The sequence below is a fragment of the Eublepharis macularius genome, chromosome 3 (genome assembly GCF_028583425.1).
Source record: "Eublepharis macularius isolate TG4126 chromosome 3, MPM_Emac_v1.0, whole genome shotgun sequence".
In the NCBI taxonomy this organism is placed as follows: Eukaryota; Metazoa; Chordata; class Lepidosauria; order Squamata; family Eublepharidae; genus Eublepharis; species Eublepharis macularius.
Window position 1 is genome coordinate 122,509,003 of NC_072792.1, and position 24,116 is coordinate 122,533,118.

Here is a 24,116-nt window from a genome sequence, read left to right on the forward strand (position 1 = left end):
GGAGAGCTGCTTGTAGATCAAAACAACCTGACGAGCTGTCTTCATGCAGAGTACACTTGATTCTCTTGGCTTTCAATTCTGCTTTCGTTCAGCATGGGTAAATCAATGTGTCAGCGATAAACATTTGTATCACTCCTCTCTGAATGACCTTTTAAATTTTACTGCCTATCGTGTCAAAGCAATTAAAATTAACAATACAGTTACTAAGCTGCTAAGATCAATTAATGGCTCTTAGGCTTTATCTATTGATCTAGTGACATCTTCAAAACCCACTGGTAACAGACTATACATACTTCTCTTCTATCCACAATATATACACAAGGATTGATTACATATTCTTATCTTCTAAATTACATATTTAAATGACATATTCTTATCTCCTAAATTAATTAGTCAAACTCTTACATCAAGGATTGGTGTCAAGTTGTGGACAGACTATGCTTGGACAGAATGTACACTGAGAATAAATGACATCAAACAAATTGGAAACTAAATAAATCACTTTTATTTAACAAATAAATTTCTTCTGAAGTCTCTTTAGAAACTAAACAATAGAAACAAACTATGTGGCATTCCTCAAATCCACATGTAGGATGCTATGGAAGTGGTACTTAGAGGGAAATTAATCTCCGTTGCCTCCTGTCATGAAGAGCAAAAAGAAAACATTAGAAATGAAATGATATCTGGAATAAGAAAACTAGAAGATGAACACAAAAAAGGCCACCCGATCTATAAACTTGCTTGCATGAAAATTAGAGGAAAAAACCTCCTCACATTCTATACAAGCTATTAAAGGCACCCAGGAAAAACTCAAACTAATTCTGTAAAATTAGCCGATGTATTTGCTGAATACTACCAAACCATTTGTACATCAGACAATCCTGACACTAATCATATTTTAAATTATTTATCATCACAGGAAATTTGGAAAAAAAACTCACAAGAACATAAACAATATCTGGACCAACCAGTCACAACAGAAGATGTTACAGTCACTATCAAATCCTTGAAAAAAATAACAAAGCTTCAGACAGGGATGGATTCCCTGCCAAATTTTTACAAAAAAATACATTCACCTACTTTCAACTCCATTAACTGCCACATGCAACTCTGTTATGTTAGGAGGTAGCATCCCTCTATCTTGGTCAGAGGCTGAAATAGTAGTTACTCCAAAAAAGGACAACCATATTACAAATACTAAATCTTCTCAACCAATACCCTTACTGAATCAAGACCAAAAGATCTTTACAAGCATATTTGCCAAAACATTGTCTAAATTTAAATAACCAACTACATTCACCTTGACCAGACAACACAAGTAACACTTTAACTATAATTAATTTCTGTGAAGCATACAAAACCCCTGCATTACTTCTGGCATTTGATATAGAGAAGGCATTTGATTAAGTGGAAATACCATATCTAAAACTTTTACTTCAAAAATGGGTTTTGGCGACCAATTCTAAAATGCCATTAATGCTCTTTATCTTTCTCCAAAAGCTACAGTTAGGACTAACAATGTACATTCAATAGATATCCATATAGCAAGGGGAACTAGACAAGGCTGTCCCCTTTCCCCATTTCTGTTTGCCATAACTATAGACAGGGCCAATGCTACCATTAGACCAACTAGGCAGCCGCCTTGGGCACAGACCTCAAGAGGGGCATAGTTTTAAACAGATTACTTTCGTGAAAAAAATGCAACTGAGAAAACCTATTGAGCACCCCCTAAATGGTCCTGTCCACAGACATCAAGCAGCTCAAAAGCTCACCGTAACTTTTATTTATTTATTTATTTATTTATTTGATGTATACCCTGCCCTCCTCACAGATGGGCTAAGGGTGGCTAACAACATTAAAAAATACATTAAAATCACAGAAACATAAAATCAATAATGTTTTTTTAAAAATAATTAAATAGTCCAGGAGCAGGCTATTTAAACAAATATTGGGAGTCCGTATACAGGCATGGCAGATGGCTGAGGGCAGCTCCAGAAGAAATGGAGGTCTTAGATGGAAGAAGAAGGACACTCGCTGGCACTCAGCCAAAGGCCCAGCAGAACATCTCCATTTTACAAGCCCTGCAAAACTGTAACAGGTCCCACAGGGCCCAGATCTCCAGCGGGAGAGCATTCCACCAGGCCAGGGCCAGGGCAGAAAAAGCCCTCGCCCTGGTTGAGGCCAGATGGATGTCCTTTGGGCCAGGGACCACCAGGAGTTGCTTGTCTGCAGAGCGCAACACCCTGCAGGGGACGTAATGGAAGAGGCGGTCCCGCAGGTATGGAGGTCCCAGTCCATGAAGGGCTTTAAATACCAAGGTTAACACCTTGAACCAGATCTGGAACTCCACTGGAAGCCAGTGCAGCTGGCACAGCACATGATGAATGTGCGCTTGGATGGGCGTTCCAGTAAGGATGCATGCCGCTGCATTCTGGATCAGCTGTAACTTCCGGGTCAGACCCAAGGGCAGTCCAGGATAGAGTGAGTTGCAGTAGTCTAGCCTGGAGGTGACCGTTGCATGGATTACTGTGGCCAGGTCCTGTGGTGAAAGATAGGGCGCCAGTTGCCTGCCCTGTCGAAGATGGAAAAAGGCAGACCTGGCAACAGTCATGACCTGGGCCTCCATTGAAAGTGTAGCATCCAAGGTCACACCCAGACTCCTCACCATCAGGGAAGGTTTCAATTGTACCCCATCAACAGCTGGGAGCCGGTTCCCAGCTCGATTGCCCCATGATCCAGACACAGAACCTCTGTCTTCAGGGGATTCAATTTCAGGCGACTCTGATGTAACCATACCGTCACAGCCCCAAGACCCTTGACCAAGGAATCCAAAGCAAGATCGGACTGGCCATCTGTAATGATTCCAAGTAAATGTGTGCATGTATCTTTAAATGCTTGATGAGATAGGTGAAGAGTGGGGAGTGAAGGAGATGGATGAGTGAGTGATATGTGTCAGGCTATGGCATTCCAGACTTGATAGTCTGTTTCACTCCCTTCTGCAAGAAGACGAGGTCTTTTGATTTCAAAAGGTTTATTGTGAAAGACAGCATTCAAGCCCCGATGTGCATATTCCAGGATTAGAGATCCTGGCCGAGCAAAGCGTTGCTAGGAATGAATCATAGAGCAAAGGTTGTTACATTTCACACTCCCGGAGCCCAGCCTCCCCCCCCCCCCCCGAGTTCATACAGCAAAACTTCTCAGAGGTGCGCTGAGCTGGCCAAGGTCGAAACAGCAGATAAGACAGGATCCTTTCCCATGGAATCGGCTCCTTGCAGGTGTTGCCTGGAGGGAAAGAAGTCTAAACACTACACGATTAAATATGGCGTTACTTAGGTTAAAACAGTTTCTGACAATATGATTGGTTGAGGACTGAGAGGGTGGGTGGAGTGAATGCAGTTTGAGACTGAGAGTAGAGAGAAATTTTTTAGTCAGAAGAAAGCAGGCTAGCTGTGTGCTGCCTGAATATGTTGAAGTGTTTATGAGAGAAATATAACCTGTGTGGAACCTGAACTGAGCATGTTTGTGAAAGGACACTCGGTCAGGGAAAGAGAGGCCAGCTGTGTGAATGAGAGTAAATGAAGTAACTTTAAGAACCGAGAACTATGTTTATGAAACCGATACGCTTCTCGAATAAATAAAAGCTTATTTTTGTTTTGCTATATCCCAGTGTAGCTGTCATTGCTATATCCCATTCCTATCTTCAGGGCCACATAGAACCATGAAGGAGCCTGACGCTTAGGAACGTTACCAAAGGGAAAATTCAAATAAAGTATCTTGGAATAAAATATTCCGGGTGGCAGCAGACTACCCAGAGGGTTAAGGGATAGATTAAAAGAAAAATCTACCCTAAAGAAAGTAAAGGTCATAACACCATCCATCAGCAGATAGAGCTGAGTGTCATCCGCATACCAGTGACAACCTAGCCCAAAGCTGCGGGCTAACGGGGAAAGGGGGAACATATAGATGTTAAATAGCATCGGGGAAAGAATCGCCCCCTGAGGGATGCCACATACCAAAGAATGGTAAGCAGACATCTGTTCCCTGAGTGCCACCCTCTATCCTAGATTGTGAAGGAAGGAGTTCAGCCATTGCAGGGCTGTTCCACGAATCCCCACATCGGCAAGGCAATGGATCAGAAGATTATGATTGACCATGTCAAATGCTGCTGTAAGATCTAAAAGTATCAGCAGTGCCGACCCACTCCGGTCCAGGTGTCGCCGCAGATCATCTGTGAGGGCAACCAGAGCCGTCTCTGTACCATGGCCAGGCCTGAAGCTGGACTGGAATGGATCCAGGATAGAGGCATCACCCAGGTATACCTGCAGCTGTTCTGCTACCGCCCTCTCAATTACTCAAAGTTATCTCAGAAGTCTCAGTCAACTTGAGAGGAACAATCCTTAGTGAAACTACTCCTTTTTAGCTCTCCAGAGAGCCAGCTAAAAAGAAGAAAGCAAACAAATTAAGTAACTGCAGACAAAAGTATCTCCTTTTCAAGTACAACACAATTCTCTCTCTCATTGTCTCACAGCAAACATGAGAAGGGGGTGGGAGTAGAAGACACTCTGTTGTGCCAGCCAGGAAAAAGGTGGGGAAATAGCTTCCAATGCTAGAAAAAGAAACTTTTCAGCAACTTGAGGAAGCCAAGCAAGAAGTGAGAAGGAAAACAAAAGGGAAAAGGTGGGAAACTGCCTCCAGAGCTAAGAAAAAACCCCACTTCTTAGAGCAAACTGTATCCCAGCAACACCAAGAGAAGAGGCAGAGTGGAAAACACTAAAATCTTCACAGCTATTCTGCTGTGTCTGGAAAGAAATGGGCAGAAAGTCAGCTTCATGACTGCAATAAAAGGGAGGAAAGTAGGGAAATTCTGCTGTAGCAATGCGCATAGCATACTTGCTGCAGAGGAACAAGTGCAGGGGAAAATACCTCTGCACTAGAACCTACAACTATATAGCCAAGCTTTTAAGGTTTCCTCAAAATCTGAAAATCCTTTAAAGAGTTATGATGACCTCGTCCAATCCTTAAGGCCACTTTTGGTAGGTGCTCGAGAGGGAAAACTGGTCAAGACCAATTCGTCATCTAAACCTTGGTTTCATCAAAGCTGTATTTGTGCTAAAAGGAGGATATAATTGCTGATGAGCAAGCTGGGTTTAGAGCTGGCAGGTCAACAATAGATCACTGCCTAGTAATGCAACACCTTGTAGCGAAATACGCTACAGGAGACCAAGCATTACTTTACCGGGCATTTGTTGATTTAAAAGCAGCTTTTGACACAGTCTCTAGAAATAGACTTTGGAGGAAACTGCAGGCCTCCTCTATTGATAGGCGACTGCTGTCCCTTTTGGGGGCTATGCACAAGCAAACTGCCCTGAGTAAGGTGCAGCCGAATTGGGCATTTGACTGACCCCATTCAAACTTACAGGCAGGTGTGCCTTCTAGCCCCCTTTCTGTTTATCTTCTACATCAACAATTTGGTAAACCTTTTGAATGACCCTGGATTGCACCCTCCCAAATTAGCAAATAGGCACATTCACGTACTGCTCTATGCAGATGATGCTGTATTACTTTCTAGGACCCCCATAGGGCTGAAACGAGCCCTAAAAAAATTCTCCCAATTCTGTGATACTGAACACCTTCTAACTAATTACCAAAAAACTAAGATCCTGGCTTTCGGTAAAAATCCAAAGATCAGACGATGGGAGCTTCAGGGGCATCAGTTAGAACAACTTACCAGCTTCAAATATTTGGGTGTAGTTTTGCAAGCCTCAGGTACCAAAACAACACATAGCAGCTTCATTGCTGATGTGGGAGAAAAAACAGCACACGGTATACTGAAATTCTATCGATCACAAGGGGGGCAGTATGTACCGGCTGCACTCAGTTTGTTTAAAGCCAAACCATTGGCCCAATTAGTATACGGATCATTCTTGGGGCTGCCATCCTCCTCTTTCTCTCAACTTGAGAGAGTGCACTCCAAATTCCTTAGAGCTCTATTACAAGTGCCCAAATGCATGCCTAACTCATGGGTTAGACTGGAAACAGGAATGTTAAGGGTAGAGGCCAGAATCACCATCCTTTCAATTTTCAAATGGCTGTCAGGACGTCTAAACCCGCACGGTCTGCTCCCTCTGTTATTCCAAGACAATCTAATTGGCAAAAGGCGACTCTGAAATCCCTGGGAAAATTGGGTCTTTCCCCTCAAAGTTTGCTAGTCATGGGGTTAGACCGAGCAAAATCACTCATTAAGCAGAGAGTGACAGACATTGAAAGACAAACATTTTCTTAGAGCACCAGGTTTTATTTCTTCAGATACTGCTAAATATATTGTCGCTCCTGCAGCCTATTTTTACTTTCTTGAATCCAGTAACTCCAGAAGGGCATTTGCTTTAGCTAGAAGTTCAACTCTACCCTCTGCCGTTCTGGAAGGAAAGTTTAAAGCTGTCCATTACTCTCTTAGGCTTTGCTCCTATCCCCTAAGAGAAATTGACTCAATGGAGCACATCTTCTTCAACTGCCCAAGTCATAGTAAAATTAGAGCGGAAACCATCAGTCCATTAGTAGAAAGATTCCCTGGAAGTTCAAATAAAATCAAACTTGATTATCTTTGTCTGATCGGAATCACCAGACACCATGTCAAGTAGCAAGATTCTGTGCCCAGGTCTACAAGCAACGTAAATCACATAAGTCAGCTTAAACAACTGATTTATGATGATCTTATTTTTTTACTCTTATATTTATTCATCGTTCTTCCCCGGTATCCAGTCTCAACTGCTTTTAAACTGATTTGCAAATGGTTTTATATGTACTGGTCGCAGACTGTAATAATAAACTTGACTTGACTACCTCTGCACTAAGAACAGCAGAAATACCTGAACCTACTTCATGGGGTGAAATATCCTAGCTACCACCAGAAGAAGCTGAGAAATGGAGAAAAGCGGAGGGTGTGGTGTCGGTGTTGAAGAGAATGATAGCACTTTGAAAGAGCTCCGTCTCTCCCATGCCTGAAATTTAAAATTTATGTTGAAAAGGTAAAGTAAAAATATTTACCCTTCCAACGTAAAGCTACGCTAAGAGATCCGAAAGGCAGATTCATATTTATTAAAGGCACTATAGAAAACCAAACTTACACATTTGGCTCAATTTATGCCCCAAACCAAGACAGCCTAATGAAATTCTAAAACAAAGTTCATTAGAATACACATGTATCACTTAGTATAATTTGCTCTAAACCATATTTTCATGACAAACCCACAGAAACAGCAGCAACATAATCTAAGAGTATAATGGAGAGCAACAAATAGAAACAGAAGGATTAAAAGTATCCTACTCACTAGGTTGGAGGCAAGTTCTGACGACAACAGGGCCAACAACAAAGATTCTCAGGTTAAACTCCATGGTCAAGTAACAGGTTAAACTCCATGTCAAGGAGTTCCAGACCCCTGGGGCCCAGCCCAGCTCAGGGGAAGGGACACAGGCTGCCTGGAAGGTCCTGTTGCAAATAGCAAACCAAGTAAGCTGCCACCAGATCCCCAGTCTATCCCTAGGCTAAGGAGTTAGGGAGCAAAGCAGTAAGTTATGTATGCTCTGTCCTTGAGTCAAGATAAGCTGTTCTTACTAGCTAATTGGTAATTAACTTCACACCTGTAGTTTGGGGTCGTGTGCCAGCTGCAGACCTTCCACACGTCCCTTTGTGTACTTGTCAGGTGATGTGGTCAGGTTGGGAGCGGGTGTGGTTAGGCCTGCCTCACTTTGGTTCCAGCTTGAACCAATATAAACCAGCTGTTAACCAACATGGAGAAGCTTATGTTGAGTGTCTACCTTAGACCTCTGCCTATGCTCTTTTGCTTTGTTTCTGGCTCTATTTGTTGAGAAGGACTGAAGCTCCATCTTTTGCCTTGCTGTTTTGTGGGACTTTTGCTTGCTACAACTGAGAAACCAACTTACTTTGCCTCCTAAGAATTTACTGTGGCATGTAGAGCTTACTGCTGTAGGTTTTTGTTTGTTTGTACTCACTTTTTGTCTTGTGTGTGATAACCCTGCACCTGGAATTAATAAACCTTTATATTTTTATCTTGTGTGGGTTATTAAGACTCTGAAGCCTCACTGCTATAAAACCTTTGTTGAACTCACCCTATGTGTGCTTGAGATCCACCTACCAAACAACTATTATTTTGCTGTGAACTCTGCCTGTAAGTTTATTCTTGCAAGGTAGACTTTGCTTTGGCTAAATTCCCTAATAGGCTCTGGAGCTTTGCTCCCTAACTCCTTAGCCTAGGGATAGACTGGGGAGCTGGTGGATCTCAAGCACACATAGGGTGAGTTCAACAAAGGTTTTATAGCAGTGAGGCTTCAGAGTCTTAATAACCCACACAAGATAAAAATATAAAGGTTTATTAATTCCAGGTGCAGGGTTATCACACACAAGACAAAAAGTGAGTACAAACAAACAAAAACCTACAGCAGTAAGCTCTACATGCCACAGTAAATTCTTAGGAGGCAAAGTAAGTTGGTTTCTCAGTTGTAGCAAGCAAAAGTCCCACAAAACAGCAAGGCAAAAGATGGAGCTTCAGTCCTTCTCAACAAATAGAGCCAGAAACAAAGCAAAAGAGCATAGGCAGAGGTCTAAGGTAGACACTCAACATAAGCTTCTCCATGTTGGTTAACAGCTGGTTTATATTGGTTCAAGCTGGAACCAAAGTGAGGCAGGCCTAACCACACCCGCTCCCAACCTGACCACATCACCTGACAAGTACACAAAGGGACGTGTGGAAGGTCTGCAGCTGGCACACGACCCCAAACTACAGGTGTGAAGTTAATTACCAATTAGCTAGTAAGAACAGCTTATCTTGACTCAAGGACAGAGCATACATAACTTACTGCTTTGCTCCCTAACTCCTTAGCCTAGGGATAGACTGGGGATCTGGTGGCAGCTTACTTGGTTTGCTATTTGCAACAGGACCTTCCAGGCAGCCTGTGTCCCTTCCCCTGAGCTGGGCTGGGCCCCAGGGGTCTGGAACTCCTTGACATGGAGTTTAACCTGTTACTTGACCATGGAGTTTAACCTGAGAATCTTTGTTGTTGGCCCTGTTGTCGTCAGAACTTGCCTCCAACCTAGTGAGTAGGATACTTTTAATCCTTCTGTTTCTATTTGTTGCTCTCCATTATACTCTTAGATTATGTTGCTGCTGTTTCTGTGGGTTTGTCATGAAAATATGGTTTAGAGCAAATTATACTAAGTGATACATGTGTATTCTAATGAACTTTGTTTTAGAATTTCATTAGGCTGTCTTGGTTTGGGGCATAAATTGAGCCAAATGTGTAAGTTTGGTTTTCTATAGTGCCTTTAATAAATATGAATCTGCCTTTCGGATCTCTTAGCGTAGCTTTACGTTGGAAGGGTAAATATTTTTACTTTACCTTTTCAACATAAATTTTAAATTTCAGGCATGGGAGAGACGGAGCTCTTTCAAAGTGCTATCATTCTCTTCAACACCGACACCACACCCTCCGCTTTTCTCCATTTCTCAGCTTCTTCTGGTGGTAGCTAGGATATTTCACCCCATGAAGTAGGTTCAGGTATTTCTGCTGTTCTTAGTGCAGAGGTAGTCAAGTCAAGTTTATTATTACAGTCTGCGACCAGTACATATAAAACCATTTGCAAATCAGTTTAAAAGCAGTTGAGACTGGATACCGGGGAAGAACGATGAATAAATATAAGAGTAAAAAAATAAGATCATCATAAATCAGTTGTTTAAGCTGACTTATGTGATTTACGTTGCTTGTAGACCTGGGCACAGAATCTTGCTACTTGACATGGTGTCTGGTGATTCCGATCAGACAAAGATAATCAAGTTTGATTTTATTTGAACTTCCAGGGAATCTTTCTACTAATGGACTGATGGTTTCCGCTCTAATTTTACTATGACTTGGGCAGTTGAAGAAGATGTGCTCCATTGAGTCAATTTCTCTTAGGGGATAGGAGCAAAGCCTAAGAGAGTAATGGACAGCTTTAAACTTTCCTTCCAGAACGGCAGAGGGTAGAGTTGAACTTCTAGCTAAAGCAAATGCCCTTCTGGAGTTACTGGATTCAAGAAAGTAAAAATAGGCTGCAGGAGCGACAATATATTTAGCAGTATCTGAAGAAATAAAACCTGGTGCTCTAAGAAAATGTTTGTCTTTCAATGTCTGTCACTCTCTGCTTAATGAGTGATTTTGCTCGGTCTAACCCCATGACTAGCAAACTTTGAGGGGAAAGACCCAATTTTCCCAGGGATTTCAGAGTCGCCTTTTGCCAATTAGATTGTCTTGGAATAACAGAGGGAGCAGACCGTGCGGGTTTAGACGTCCTGACAGCCATTTGAAAATTGAAAGGATGGTGATTCTGGCCTCTACCCTTAACATTCCTGTTTCCAGTCTAACCCATGAGTTAGGCATGCATTTGGGCACTTGTAATAGAGCTCTAAGGAATTTGGAGTGCACTCTCTCAAGTTGAGAGAAAGAGGAGGATGGCAGCCCCAAGAATGATCCGTATACTAATTGGGCCAATGGTTTGGCTTTAAACAAACTGAGTGCAGCCGGTACATACTGCCCCCCTTGTGATCGATAGAATTTCAGTATACCGTGTGCTGTTTTTTCTCCCACATCAGCAATGAAGCTGCTATGTGTTGTTTTGGTACCTGAGGCTTGCAAAACTACACCCAAATATTTGAAGCTGGTAAGTTGTTCTAACTGATGCCCCTGAAGCTCCCATCGTCTGATCTTTGGATTTTTACCGAAAGCCAGGATCTTAGTTTTTTGGTAATTAGTTAGAAGGTGTTCAGTATCACAGAATTGGGAGAATTTTTTTAGGGCTCGTTTCAGCCCTATGGGGGTCCTAGAAAGTAATACAGCATCATCTGCATAGAGCAGTACGTGAATGTGCCTATTTGCTAATTTGGGAGGGTGCAATCCAGGGTCATTCAAAAGGTTTACCAAATTGTTGATGTAGAAGATAAACAGAAAGGGGGCTAGAAGGCACACCTGCCTGTAAGTTTGAATGGGGTCAGTCAAATGCCCAATTCGGCTGCACCTTACTCAGGGCAGTTTGCTTGTGCATAGCCCCCAAAAGGGACAGCAGTCGCCTATCAATAGAGGAGGCCTGCAGTTTCCTCCAAAGTCTATTTCTAGAGACTGTGTCAAAAGCTGCTTTTAAATCAACAAATGCCCGGTAAAGTAATGCTTGGTCTCCTGTAGCGTATTTCGCTACAAGGTGTTGCATTACTAGGCAGTGATCTATTGTTGACCTGCCAGCTCTAAACCCAGCTTGCTCATCAGCAATTATATCCTCCTTTTAGCACAAATACAGCTTTGATGAAACCAAGGTTTAGATGACGAATTGGTCTTGACCAGTTTTCCCTCTCGAGCACCTACCAAAAGTGGCCTTAAGGATTGGACGAGGTCATCATAACTCTTTAAAGGATTTTCAGATTTTGAGGAAACCTTAAAAGCTTGGCTATATAGTTGTAGGTTCTAGTGCAGAGGTATTTTCCCCTGCACTTGTTCCTCTGCAGCAAGTATGCTATGCGCATTGCTACAGCAGAATTTCCCTACTTTCCTCCCTTTTATTGCAGTCATGAAGCTGACTTTCTGCCCATTTCTTTCCAGACACAGCAGAATAGCTGTGAAGATTTTAGTGTTTTCCACTCTGCCTCTTCTCTTGGTGTTGCTGGGATACAGTTTGCTCTAAGAAGTGGGGTTTTTTCTTAGCTCTGGAGGCAGTTTCCCACCTTTTCCCTTTTGTTTTCCTTCTCACTTCTTGCTTGGCTTCCTCAAGTTGCTGAAAAGTTTCTTTTTCTAGCATTGGAAGCTATTTCCCCACCTTTTTCCTGGCTGGCACAACAGAGTGTCTTCTACTCCCACCCCCTTCTCATGTTTGCTGTGAGACAATGAGAGAGAGAATTGTGTTGTACTTGAAAAGGAGATACTTTTGTCTGCAGTTACTTAATTTGTTTGCTTTCTTCTTTTTAGCTGGCTCTCTGGAGAGCTAAAAAGGAGTAGTTTCACTAAGGATTGTTCCTCTCAAGTTGACTGAGACTTCTGAGATAACTTTGAGTAATTGAGAGGGCGGTAGCAGAACAGCTGCAGGTATACCTGGGTGATGCCTCTATCCTGGATCCATTCCAGTCCAGCTTCAGGCCTGGCCATGGTACAGAGACGGCTCTGGTTGCCCTCACAGATGATCTGCGGCGACACCTGGACCGGAGTGGGTCGGCACTGCTGATACTTTTAGATCTTACAGCAGCATTTGACATGGTCAATCATAATCTTCTGATCCATTGCCTTGCCGATGTGGGGATTCGTGGAACAGCCCTGCAATGGCTGAACTCCTTCCTTCACAATCTAGGATAGAGGGTGGCACTCAGGGAACAGATGTCTGCTTACCATTCTTTGGTATGTGGCATCCCTCAGGGGGCGATTCTTTCCCCGATGCTATTTAACATCTATATGTTCCCCCTTTCCCCGTTAGCCCGCAGCTTTGGGCTAGGTTGTCACTGGTATGCGGATGACACTCAGCTCTATCTGCTGATGGATGGTGTTATGACCTTTACTTTCTTTAGGGTAGATTTTTCTTTTAATCTATCCTTTAACCCTCTGGGTAGTCTGCTGCCACCCGGAATATTTTATTCCAAGATACTTTATTTGAATTTTCCCTTTGGTAACGTTCCTAAGCGTCAGGCTCCTTCATGGTTCTATGTGGCCCTGAAGATAGGAATGGGATATAGCAATGACAGCTACACTGGGATATAGCAAAACAAAAATAAGCTTTTATTTATTCGAGAAGCGTATCGGTTTCATAAACATAGTTCTCGGTTCTTAAAGTTACTTCATTTACTCTCATTCACACAGCTGGCCTCTCTTTCCCTGACCGAGTGTCCTTTCACAAACATGCTCAGTTCAGGTTCCACACAGGTTATATTTCTCTCATAAACACTTCAACATATTCAGGCAGCACACAGCTAGCCTGCTTTCTTCTGACTAAAAAATTTCTCTCTACTCTCAGTCTCAAACTGCATTCACTCCACCCACCCTCTCAGTCCTCAACCAATCATATTGTCAGAAACTGTTTTAACCTAAGTAACGCCATATTTAATCGTGTAGTGTTTAGACTTCTTTCCCTCCAGGCAACACCTGCAAGGAGCCGATTCCATGGGAAAGGATCCTGTCTTATCTGCTGTTTCGACCTTGGCCAGCTCAGCGCACCTCTGAGAAGTTTTGCTGTATGAACTCGGGGGGGGGGGGAGGCTGGGCTCCGGGAGTGTGAAATGTAACAACCTTTGCTCTATGATTCATTCCTAGCAACGCTTTGCTCGGCCAGGATCTCTAATCCTGGAATATGCACATCGGGGCTTGAATGCTGTCTTTCACAATAAACCTTTTGAAATCAAAAGACCTCGTCTTCTTGCAGAAGGGAGTGAAACAGACTATCAAGTCTGGAATGCCATAGCCTGACACATATCACTCACTCATCCATCTCCTTCACTCCCCACTCTTCACCTATCTCATCAAGCATTTAAAGATACATGCACACATTTACTTGGAATCATTACAGATGGCCAGTCCGATCTTGCTTTGGATTCCTTGGTCAAGGGTCTTGGGGCTGTGACGGTATGGTTACATCAGAGTCGCCTGAAATTGAATCCCCTGAAGACAGAGGTTCTGTGTCTGGATCATGGGGCAATCGAGCTGGGAACCGGCTCCCAGCTGTTGATGGGGTACAATTGAAACCTTCCCTGATGGTGAGGAGTCTGGGTGTGACCTTGGATGCTACACTTTCAATGGAGGCCCAGGTCATGACTGTTGCCAGGTCTGCCTTTTTCCATCTTCGACAGGGCAGGCAACTGGCGCCCTATCTTTCACCACAGGACCTGGCCACAGTAATCCATGCAACGGTCACCTCCAGGCTAGACTACTGCAACTCACTCTATCCTGGACTGCCCTTGGGTCTGACCCGGAAGTTACAGCTGATCCAGAATGCAGCGGCATGCATCCTTACTGGAACGCCCATCCAAGCGCACATTCATCATGTGCTGTGCCAGCTGCACTGGCTTCCAGTGGAGTTCCAGATCTGGTTCAAGGTGTTAACCTTGGTATTTAAAGCCCTTCATGGACTGGGACCTCCATACCTGCGGGACCGCCTCTTCCATTACGTCCCCTGCAGGGTGTTGCGCTCTGCAGACAAGCAACTCCTGGTGGTCCCTGGCCCAAAGGACATCCATCTGGTCTCAACCAGGGCGAGGGCTTTTTCTGCCCTGGCCCTGGCCTGGTGGAATGCTCTCCCCGCTGGAGATCTGGGCCCTGTGGGACCTGTTACAGTTTTGCAGGGCTTGTAAAATGGAGATGTTCTGCTGGGCCTTTGGCTGAGTGCCAGCGAGTGTCCTTCTTCTTCCATCTAAGACCTCCATTTCTTCTGGAGCTGCCCTCAGCCATCTGCCATGCCTGTATACGGACTCCCAATATTTGTTTAAATAGCCTGCTCCTGGACTATTTAATTATTTTTAAAAAAACATTATTGATTTTATGTTTCTGTGATTTTAATGTATTTTTTAATGTTGTTAGCCACCCTTAGCCCATCTGTGAGGAGGGCAGGGTATACATCAAATAAATAAATAAATAAATAAATAAAAGTTACGGTGAGCTTTTGAGCTGCTTGATGTCTGTGGACAGGACCATTTAGGGGGTGCTCAATAGGTTTTCTCAGTTGCATTTTTTTCACGAAAGTAATCTGTTTAAAACTATGCCCCTCTTGAGGTCTGTGCCCAAGGCGGCTGCCTAGTTGGTCTAATGGTAGCATTGGCCCTGTCTATAGTTATGGCAAACAGAAATGGGGAAAGGGGACAGCCTTGTCTAGTTCCCCTTGCTATATGGATATCTATTGAATGTACATTGTTAGTCCTAACTGTAGCTTTTGGAGAAAGATAAAGAGCATTAATGGCATTTTAGAATTGGTCGCCAAAACCCATTTTTGAAGTAAAAGTTTTAGATATGGTATTTCCACTTAATCAAATGCCTTCTCTATATCAAAGGCCAGAAGTAATGCAGGGGTTTTGTATGCTTCACAGAAATTAATTATAGTTAAAGTGTTACTTGTGTTGTCTGGTCAAGGTGAATGTAGTTGGTTATTTAAATTTAGACAATGTTTTGGCAAATATGCTTGTAAAGATCTTTTGGTCTTGATTCAGTAAGGGTATTGGTTGAGAAGATTTAGTATTTGTAATATGGTTGTCCTTTTTTGGAGTAACTACTATTTCAGCCTCTGACCAAGATAGAGGGATGCTACCTCCTAACATAACAGAGTTGCATGTGGCAGTTAGTGGAGTTGAAAGTAGGTGAATGTATTTTTTTGTAAAAATTTGGCAGGGAATCCATCCCTGTCTGAAGCTTTGTTATTTTTTTCAAGGATTTGATAGTGACTGTAACATCTTCTGTTGTGACTGGTTGGTCCAGATATTGTTTATGTTCTTGTGAGTTTTTTTTCCAAATTTCCTGTGATGATAAATAATTTAAAATATGATTAGTGTCAGGATTGTCTGATGTACAAATGGTTTGGTAGTATTCAGCAAATACATCGGCTAATTTTACAGAATTAGTTTGAGTTTTTCCTGGGTGCCTTTAATAGCTTGTATAGAATGTGAGGAGGTTTTTTCCTCTAATTTTCATGCAAGCAAGTTTATAGATCGGGTGGCCTTTTTTGTGTTCATCTTCTAGTTTTCTTATTCCAGATATCATTTCATTTCTAATGTTTTCTTTTTGCTCTTCATGACAGGAGGCAACGGAGATTAATTTCCCTCTAAGTACCACTTCCATAGCATCCTACATGTGGATTTGAGGAATGCCACATAGTTTGTTTCTATTGTTTAGTTTCTAAAGAGACTTCAGAAGAAATTTATTTGTTAAATAAAAGTGATTTATTTAGTTTCCAATTTGTTTGATGTCATTTATTCTCAGTGTACATTCTGTCCAAGCATAGTCTGTCCACAACTTGACACCAATCCTTGATGTAAGAGTTTGACTAATTAATTTAGGAGATAAGAATATGTCATTTAAATATGTAATTTAGAAGATAAGAATATGTAATCAATCCTTGTGTATATATTGTGGATAGAAGAGAAGTATGTATAGTCTGTTACCAGTGGGTTTTGAAGATGTCACTAGATCAATAGATAAAGCCTAAGAGCCATTAATTGATCTTAGCAGCTTAGTAACTGTATTGTTAATTTTAATTGCTTTGACACGATAGGCAGTAAAATTTAAAAGGTCATTCAGAGAGGAGTGATACAAATGTTTATCGCTGACACATTGATTTACCCATGCTGAACGAAAGCAGAATTGAAAGCCAAGAGAATCAAGTGTACTCTGCATGAAGACAGCTCGTCAGGTTGTTTTGATCTACAAGCAGCTCTCCACACTGAAAGCAGTGAAAGCAGCTTTCTCAGTAATCATGCTTTGCGGTATTATCCAATACAATTTTTAAAGTTTGTATATGTACACTCACACATTATGCAATGCATTTATATTTTGTATCACTTTCATATTTATCAAAATACTGAATTTCACAGGTCAAGGGATGGTGTCATGGAAATATAAATAATAATAATAACTGTGCTTATATACCGCTCTTCTACACATATTAGTGCCTCACCCAGAGCAGGGAACAAGTTAGTGTTATTCTTATCCCCACAATGGAGCTGGGGCTGAGAGGAGTGGCTGACCCAAGGCCACCTACTGAGCTCATGTCAGTAGTGGGATTCAAAACAGTAGACTGCTGATTATGGTTTAGAATACATACTTCGTGAAACATATGCATTCTAAATAACGCTGTATGAACATCACTGTAGTTCTTTTTCTAGTATGGTGTATAACTGGTGCTTTATCTTTGACAGCCAATTAAAAATAGTGAACAGTATCAGATACATGTTCCGTAATTGTTAGCAGAGACCAAGGATGATCTGGTCATGTAACTTTTCTTGTCATTTTTACTATCCATATCTCTTATCTTGCAGCTGGGCATAGTGGTACTTTTGGCTAGGTAGAATGTCACATGATTAGAAATAGTAAAAAAGAATTAAATTATGATCGGTTTGAAATTTATCTTTGTTATCATATGAAAAGATCTTCGATTTCTGCATAAGATAATATATAAAAATGGTAATCCAAATAGCAGATCAGGGTTTTGGCCAAAAGAAATCTCATGAAGATCTAGGCAGGAAACTTACCCTGGTAATATGTGCTACGGTAACTTGAATGCATTTCATCGTTAATCTGACTGAGTTAGATTTCATTAAGAAATGTTAGGAAACTTAATTCTTGTTGTGTTCATCTGTTCTATTTTTCTATGTTTTATTTAAATAAACATTTATATTTTGATACCTCACGTAATGAAAACGACTAGCGTTTGTTAATGAAAGAAGCCATTAAACTCTTAGGAGGAGTCTGTCTCCTGGTTGGGAGAGTGCAACAAAAACATACATCCCGTTTATTTTGTACTGAAAAGCAGTTTCTCTAAAACAGAGAAACGTGTTTCCAGTTCTCACTTGAAGGTTTCAAGCTGCTCAGGATTTAAGATAAAACCTTCAACCCATCTCTACCGAGTATTTAATACTTTTTACTTAATGTTTAAAAGTTATGTTTAATATTTATGCCTAATATGATTATAGAAGCAATACTGTTTGAATTATCTATAAACTTATTTGAGTTGGATTGTTAGTAAAATTACAATTTTATGAAATTTTAACCATTTTATAAAATTACAACTTTGTACCAAAAATGTTTTGCATATAGAAGAGGTTGCCAAAAATAAAATTCATCCCCATCCCCATCCCCATCCCCATCCCCATCCCCATCCCCATCCCGAGACAGAGACAGCCGGGGGCCCCTGGGGGCCGCGGCTGCGCCGCTCCCCCCGACGCCCCCCGCCCCGCCTCCACCATCAGTTATCAAACTCAGTTCAAGGTCTTGTGCAGGGCTTTAAGAAGAATAGGAATGCTGGAGCTGTTGGATACTTAAGGAAACTGCTCTGTTAATTAGGCGCGCATGTGGAGAGCAATGCCGCCTTTACCGGGACGCAGGAATGATTTGTTTCCCTTAAAGTCTATTATTGATGGTGCTCTGAGTATGTTAGCAGTATGGGGGATGGTCTGGAAGTAATTTATGGAGGCGATAAGACTCATGCCCGGTTTTGTGTTTTATGTATACAGAAGCTCCTGAAGAAGGAGGCGCGAAATCTGTTCGCAGCCGGCCTCAGATTGAGAGCATTCCATCGGGTTACGCCTTATGGCTATATCCTTGCCTTAAGAAACAGACCAGTCTGGCGTTACGTACTCCATGGGAAGTACACCGTTCCATCGTGTGAAACATTGAAAAAAACTCTGAATAGATTATTGCTTGGGAATTTAAAGGAAAACATAAGAGAAGCTTTTGGACTTCTAGCAGTTTTGGAGGGAGTTGACATCTTCCGGTTCATTTATGAAAGATTCAGTATGAAATTGTATAATGAGACTAATTTTGTATAAATATGTTTAAGTATTTATGAGCACTTTGCACTTTGTATATTTTGTGGAATATTTGAAATTGTGTATCAATATATGAAATTGATCTTTGGTATTCTGTGCGTGTTGTCCCTCATTCATTGATCAAGGAAAGTTGGGCTTCCATTCTCGTTTCCAGGGCGACAGAAGGAGGGCAAACACAGCTCAGGCATCCCCCTGGCTCCGTTGCCCCGGGAATAGATTACTGGCGCCTGAGTGTCTGCAATCCCGAACAGAAACTGATCGATCCGATCAAGCAGACCTCTGACTGCTGGATCGGTTGCCGTGGACAGCACCGATTAGCTGAGTCCCGATAGCGCGAACGCCATTATCGGATTTTTTTTTTAAATCGTAATGCTGATCGTGCCCATCTCTAATCTACATTACTCATTGAACTTGGTGCCTGAAGAACATTAGTATCTTGGAAAAGAGCAACTGTACATGGAGTGTCAATACAGATAAGGCCTTGACCCTGGTTTCTACCTGCCTAATCTCTGAAGTTGGGGGGGGGGGAAGAAAGCATGAAGACCTTGTTCCCAGAAGGTGATTGTAAAGAACAGCAGCTTTACATGGCAGCAGATATTACTTTAGATAACCTTATTTTCTAAGCCATTTAGAACTTTATAGGTCAACTCTACTGGAAAATGAAGTGAGTGACGATATTTCAACACTGGCATTCTGGTTAATAGCCTGGCTGCCATGTTTTTACCAGTAGTTTGTGGTAATCTAACCTGGATGTTACCAGTACATGTTCTATCTGTGCTAATGAAACAGTTTAGTTAAAGTATGCTTTAATATTTTCATTTGCAGCTCCTTTAGCCTTTTTCCTTGCTGTCTTCCTGTTTTGACCTGCTCATTTAATAGTAGCTTGGTTATAACTAATTTACACAATTGTTTTGCTAGAAATTTAAGTAGCTCTTCCATTGTTCCCACTTCCAGGCATAACAGTCTGTGATTATATAGGTAACTGCTCCATTCATTTACAAACTGCCACAATTGAGTAATAGTGAAAGGGGTTGTGGCTGAGGAACACCTGCCAGCTCATAAACCTAGTTCAATCTACAACTGATTTGAATGTTATATAATTTTTATTTACTTGACAGGAAACAAACATTCATTCATTCATTTTATTTACAGTATGCCTTTGTTGTTGGGATTCAAGTTAGATCACACAGAATAAGTCAATACAATCAACAGGACATCTTATAAGCAATGCAATATGATTTGACTTGCAGAAATCTGGAACCAACTAGGATCAGAAATACTGGAGAAGCAAAATATAAATATTAACATGACACATTAAACAATGAAAAAAAATATACAGAAGAACCTACTACAGCAGCAGATACTATAAACTATACAGTGAACTATACAGTCCCTAACCCTTTACCCCAAACTTCTTTATAGGGTTGTTAAGAGAAATTCTCTTAATTCACCTTTACCCAGTTTCTTCCTGAAATCCAACAATCCCTTTATTTCCCCTTTTTAAGTAATATGGATTCAGTTTCTAATATGAAGAGAGGAAGAGCAGGAAGAGAGGTTCTGCAAAATTTCAGAATTTCATGCTGCAGGTGCTCAGAGGCAGGCAATGTTTTTCCAAGCAGATGGCACTCCTAGCCAATCACAAGCTGCGAAGAGCTGCCATTCTTCTTCCCTCCTCCTTTGTGAGGTGAAGAGAGAGCCCCTCCTTGAATATAGAAAGCCTGGAGAAATTGGTAGTTGTAGAACTGGAAGACTGCATTATCTACTTCACTCGAAACTTGGGTGGTCTTTAGTAGTCACTTTAGTACACAAACAGTAGTCACTCTGCTACAACTTTGGTGTCATTTGATGGAAAACAGCCTCCTCAACTGCCAACGTATCCCATAGGAAATAATGGGAGTAGTCATTTCATCAGTAGTCATTTCAAGTCTTTACTATTTTCTGCTAGTAATGTGGTGTCAACTGCATATCTCAAATTGTTAATATTCCTTCTACCAATTTTCACTCCACCTTCTTCTAGATCTAATACAGCTTTCCTTATAATATACTCTTCATAGAGGTTGAACAGGTACAAGATAATGTGCATCCTTGTCTGACGCCCTTGCCAATTGGAATCTATTCTGTTTCCCCATATTCTGTCCTGACAGTAGCCTCTTGTCCAGAATACAGGTTGTGCATCAAAACAATCAGATGTTGTGGCACCCCCATTTCTTTTAAGACTCTCCATAGCTTTTCATGATCCATATAGTCAAAAGCTTTGCTGTAATCTATAAAATATAGGCTGATTTTCTTCTGAAATTCCCTGGTATGTTCCATTAAAAGTAAAGGTAGTCAGTCCTCTGTGCAAGCACCAAGTCATTATTGACTCATGGAGGGATGCCGCATCATGATGTTTTCATGGCAGACTTCTGTTATGGGGTGGTTTGCCATTGCCTTCCCCAGTCATCTACACTCTATCCCCAGGAAACTGGGTATCCATTTTACCAATGTCGAAAGGATGGAAGGCTGAGTCAACCTTGAGCTGGATATCTGAACACGGCTTCCACCAGGATCAAACTGTGAGCAGAGCTTGAGCTGCAGTACTGCAGCTTACCACGCTGCACCACAGGGCTCCTGATGTTCCATTAGCTATTGTAAATTTGCCATATGATCTCTGGTGCATCTTCCTTTTCCAGTTTGAATATCTGGCATTTCTTGTTCCATATATGGTAAGAATCTTTGCTGTATAATTTTGAGCATCACTTTGCTTTCATGGGAAATTAACATGATTGTCCAAGAGTTGCCGCATTCCTTGGCATCCTCTTTTTTTGAGATTGGAATGTATACTGAGCATTTCTAGTCTGTGGGTCATTGTTTTGTTTTCCACATTTGTTGACATATTCTTGTTAAGATTCTGATGGACTCCATTTCTGTAGCTTGAAACATCTTTATTGGTATTTCATCTACTCCAGGTGCTTTGTTTCTCCCAGTTGCTTTGAGTGCAGCTTTTACTTCGCTTTCTAGGATTTCTGGTTCTTCATCAAAAGATTCTTTGTCAAAAGTATCTGTCATCCTTCCATCCTTTTTATATAGATCTTCAATATATTGTTTCCATCTTTCCTTTATTTTGTCCTCATCAGGTACTGTATTTCCATGTAGATCTTTCAGCATCCCAGGCTGTGGCTTGAATTTCCCTTTGATTTCTCGGATATTTTGGATCAAGTCTCTTGTTCTTCCTTTTTTGTTGTTCTCTTCTATTTCTTTGCACTGGTTATTATAATAGATTTCTTTGTCTCTGCATGCAAGTCGCTGAAAAGCTGCATTTAGAGTTTTGACTCTATTTCTGTCATCCATTTAGGCTTCTCCTTTCTTTTGGCTACAGGAATAGTCTTTGCACACTTTCTTGATAATATCTCCGGTTTCAGCCCATAGTTATTCTGGCTCATGATCAATTAAACTTGGTATCGCAAATCTGTTCCTTACTTGGTCTTTACATTCTTCAGGAATATTATTTAGATTGTATTTTGGCACTATGATTCTTTTAGTGTTTCTCTTAAGCTTTATTCTAATTTAGATATTAGCAACTCATGATCTGTATCGCAATCAGCTCCTGGTCTTGTTTTAGCTGAGAGAATAGAGCTTCTCCATCTTCTACTTCCAATTATGTAATCTATTTGGTTCCTGTATTGGTCACTCAGTTATTTCCACGTATACAATCATCTTTTTGGTTGCCTGAAGCATATATTAGCAATGAACAAGTTGCTGGCTTCGCAAAATTCTATGAGCCACTCTCCTGCTTCATTTCATGATTCTAGTCCAAATTTTCCAACTATGTTTGATTCTACTTTATCACCTACTTTTGCATTCCAATTGCCTATGATTATCAACATATCTTGTTTAGGTGTATGATCAATTTCTTCTTGGACCCTTGCATTAAAGTTTTCTCTTTCTTCCTCCTCAGCAACCGTAGTTGGAGCATAAACTTGAATGATGGTTATGTTAACAAGCTTTCCCTGAAGTCTGATTGATACTACTTCGTCAGTCTTTGCATTGTAGCTCTTAACTGCTTGTTCTGTCTTGCCTCACTATTAGAGCAACACTGTTTCTTTTGAGTTAATTTCTGCAGTAAAACACTGTGTGATTTTATGACTGAAAATGTCCTGAGTCAGTCCACATTAGTTCACTCACACCCAGGACTGCAATGTTTAAACATTCCATTTCTTGTTTTACAATATCTAGCTTACCTGTTTTCATACTTCTCTTATTCCATGTTCATATTAGGTGTGTCGCACAGCTATGGACATTCCTTTTGCATCTATTCACGTCCGCAACTGGATGTCCTTGGGGCTTTAATACAGTCCCATCATTAAGAATAGTGCTATTCGTACTTGTCCTTGGCCCTTCCTGAGCAGCCAGTTGAGTGCCATCCAACCTGGGGGTCCTGTCTTCCAGAATTATATCTTTTTTTTATTTTGGAATGTATCATCATAGGGGTTTCAAGGTTAAAGATCATCTGAAGCAGTTTACCATTGCCTTCTTCCACTTCGCAGTAGTAACCAGGGTTAGTTGAAGTGACACTGCTGTTGTCTGTGAATGATCCTCCACCAATGTCACGTTCCGCTACTGCTGCTGCCCAGTAGCTAACAGTCAAGAATTCTTCCACACCCATCACCATTGGAACATTCAATTCTCACTTTTTCTTTACACTTCCAGTATTTATTGGGTACTTCAGTGTACATCTTTACTAATTTTTCTGGTGCCACATACCACCTATAAAATATTTTATATAGGTTTTCTTTAAAGGTGGTTGATTTTGTTATTTTGATGTTTACTCTCCATGACTGTAGCCATTGCTCCAGGTCTATGCCATGCCCCAGATTTTGTTCCCACTTTGCCATATAGACTTTTAAAGCCTCCTCTTCTGTCTTCAATTGTTTCATGAAGGCATATAACTTTCCTATCAGTTTTCCATCTGTTTCTAACAGCAGTTTATCGAAAGGGCATCATTCCATGTAGAATCCCTGTGTTTTGTCTTTGGCAAATCTGATTCTATTTGCGCTCTTAGCCACCATCCTGTCTCTATGTTCTGTTCTTTTAGTTCTTCTGTTGACTTCAGCTTACCATTCTCCCCCAATAGCTGTTCATAGGTGTGGATATTCTCCCACCTTAGTAAGTTCGGTTGGGTGAATGCTTCCACTGGTGATATCCATCTTGGCGTTTAAATATTTGGTGTTAAAATATTTATATGTATCTTTTTTTGGTACCAGAGGTAGGCATGCCATCCCATTTTAAGGCCATGACCTTCTAGTTTTAAAAGCCTTGGATTGCACAATAATATCCATTCCTTTATCCATACCAATGTACAGGCCTTGTAGTATAACTCCCAGTCAGGTAGGTCACATCCTGCTTTCTCGTTGGAATTCTGTAGGACTTTGAATCTTATTCTTGGTCTTTTACCTTGCCATATGAATTTTGAAGTTATTTTGTTTAGTTCTTGAAAATATGATTGCTTTCTTATAATTGGAATAGTCTCAAATAGGAACATGAGTTTTGGTAGCATGTTCATTTTAATTGTAGCCATTCAGCCCAAGAGAG

The 24,116-nt window shown here is 41.3% G+C and overlaps 1 pseudogene; it reads right to left on the reverse strand.

The window, feature by feature from the left end:
- Positions 1-21,272: 21,272 nt before the first annotated feature.
- Positions 21,273-23,190, reverse strand: LOC129326265 (craniofacial development protein 2-like; annotated as a pseudogene).
- Positions 23,191-24,116: the final 926 nt, after the last annotated feature.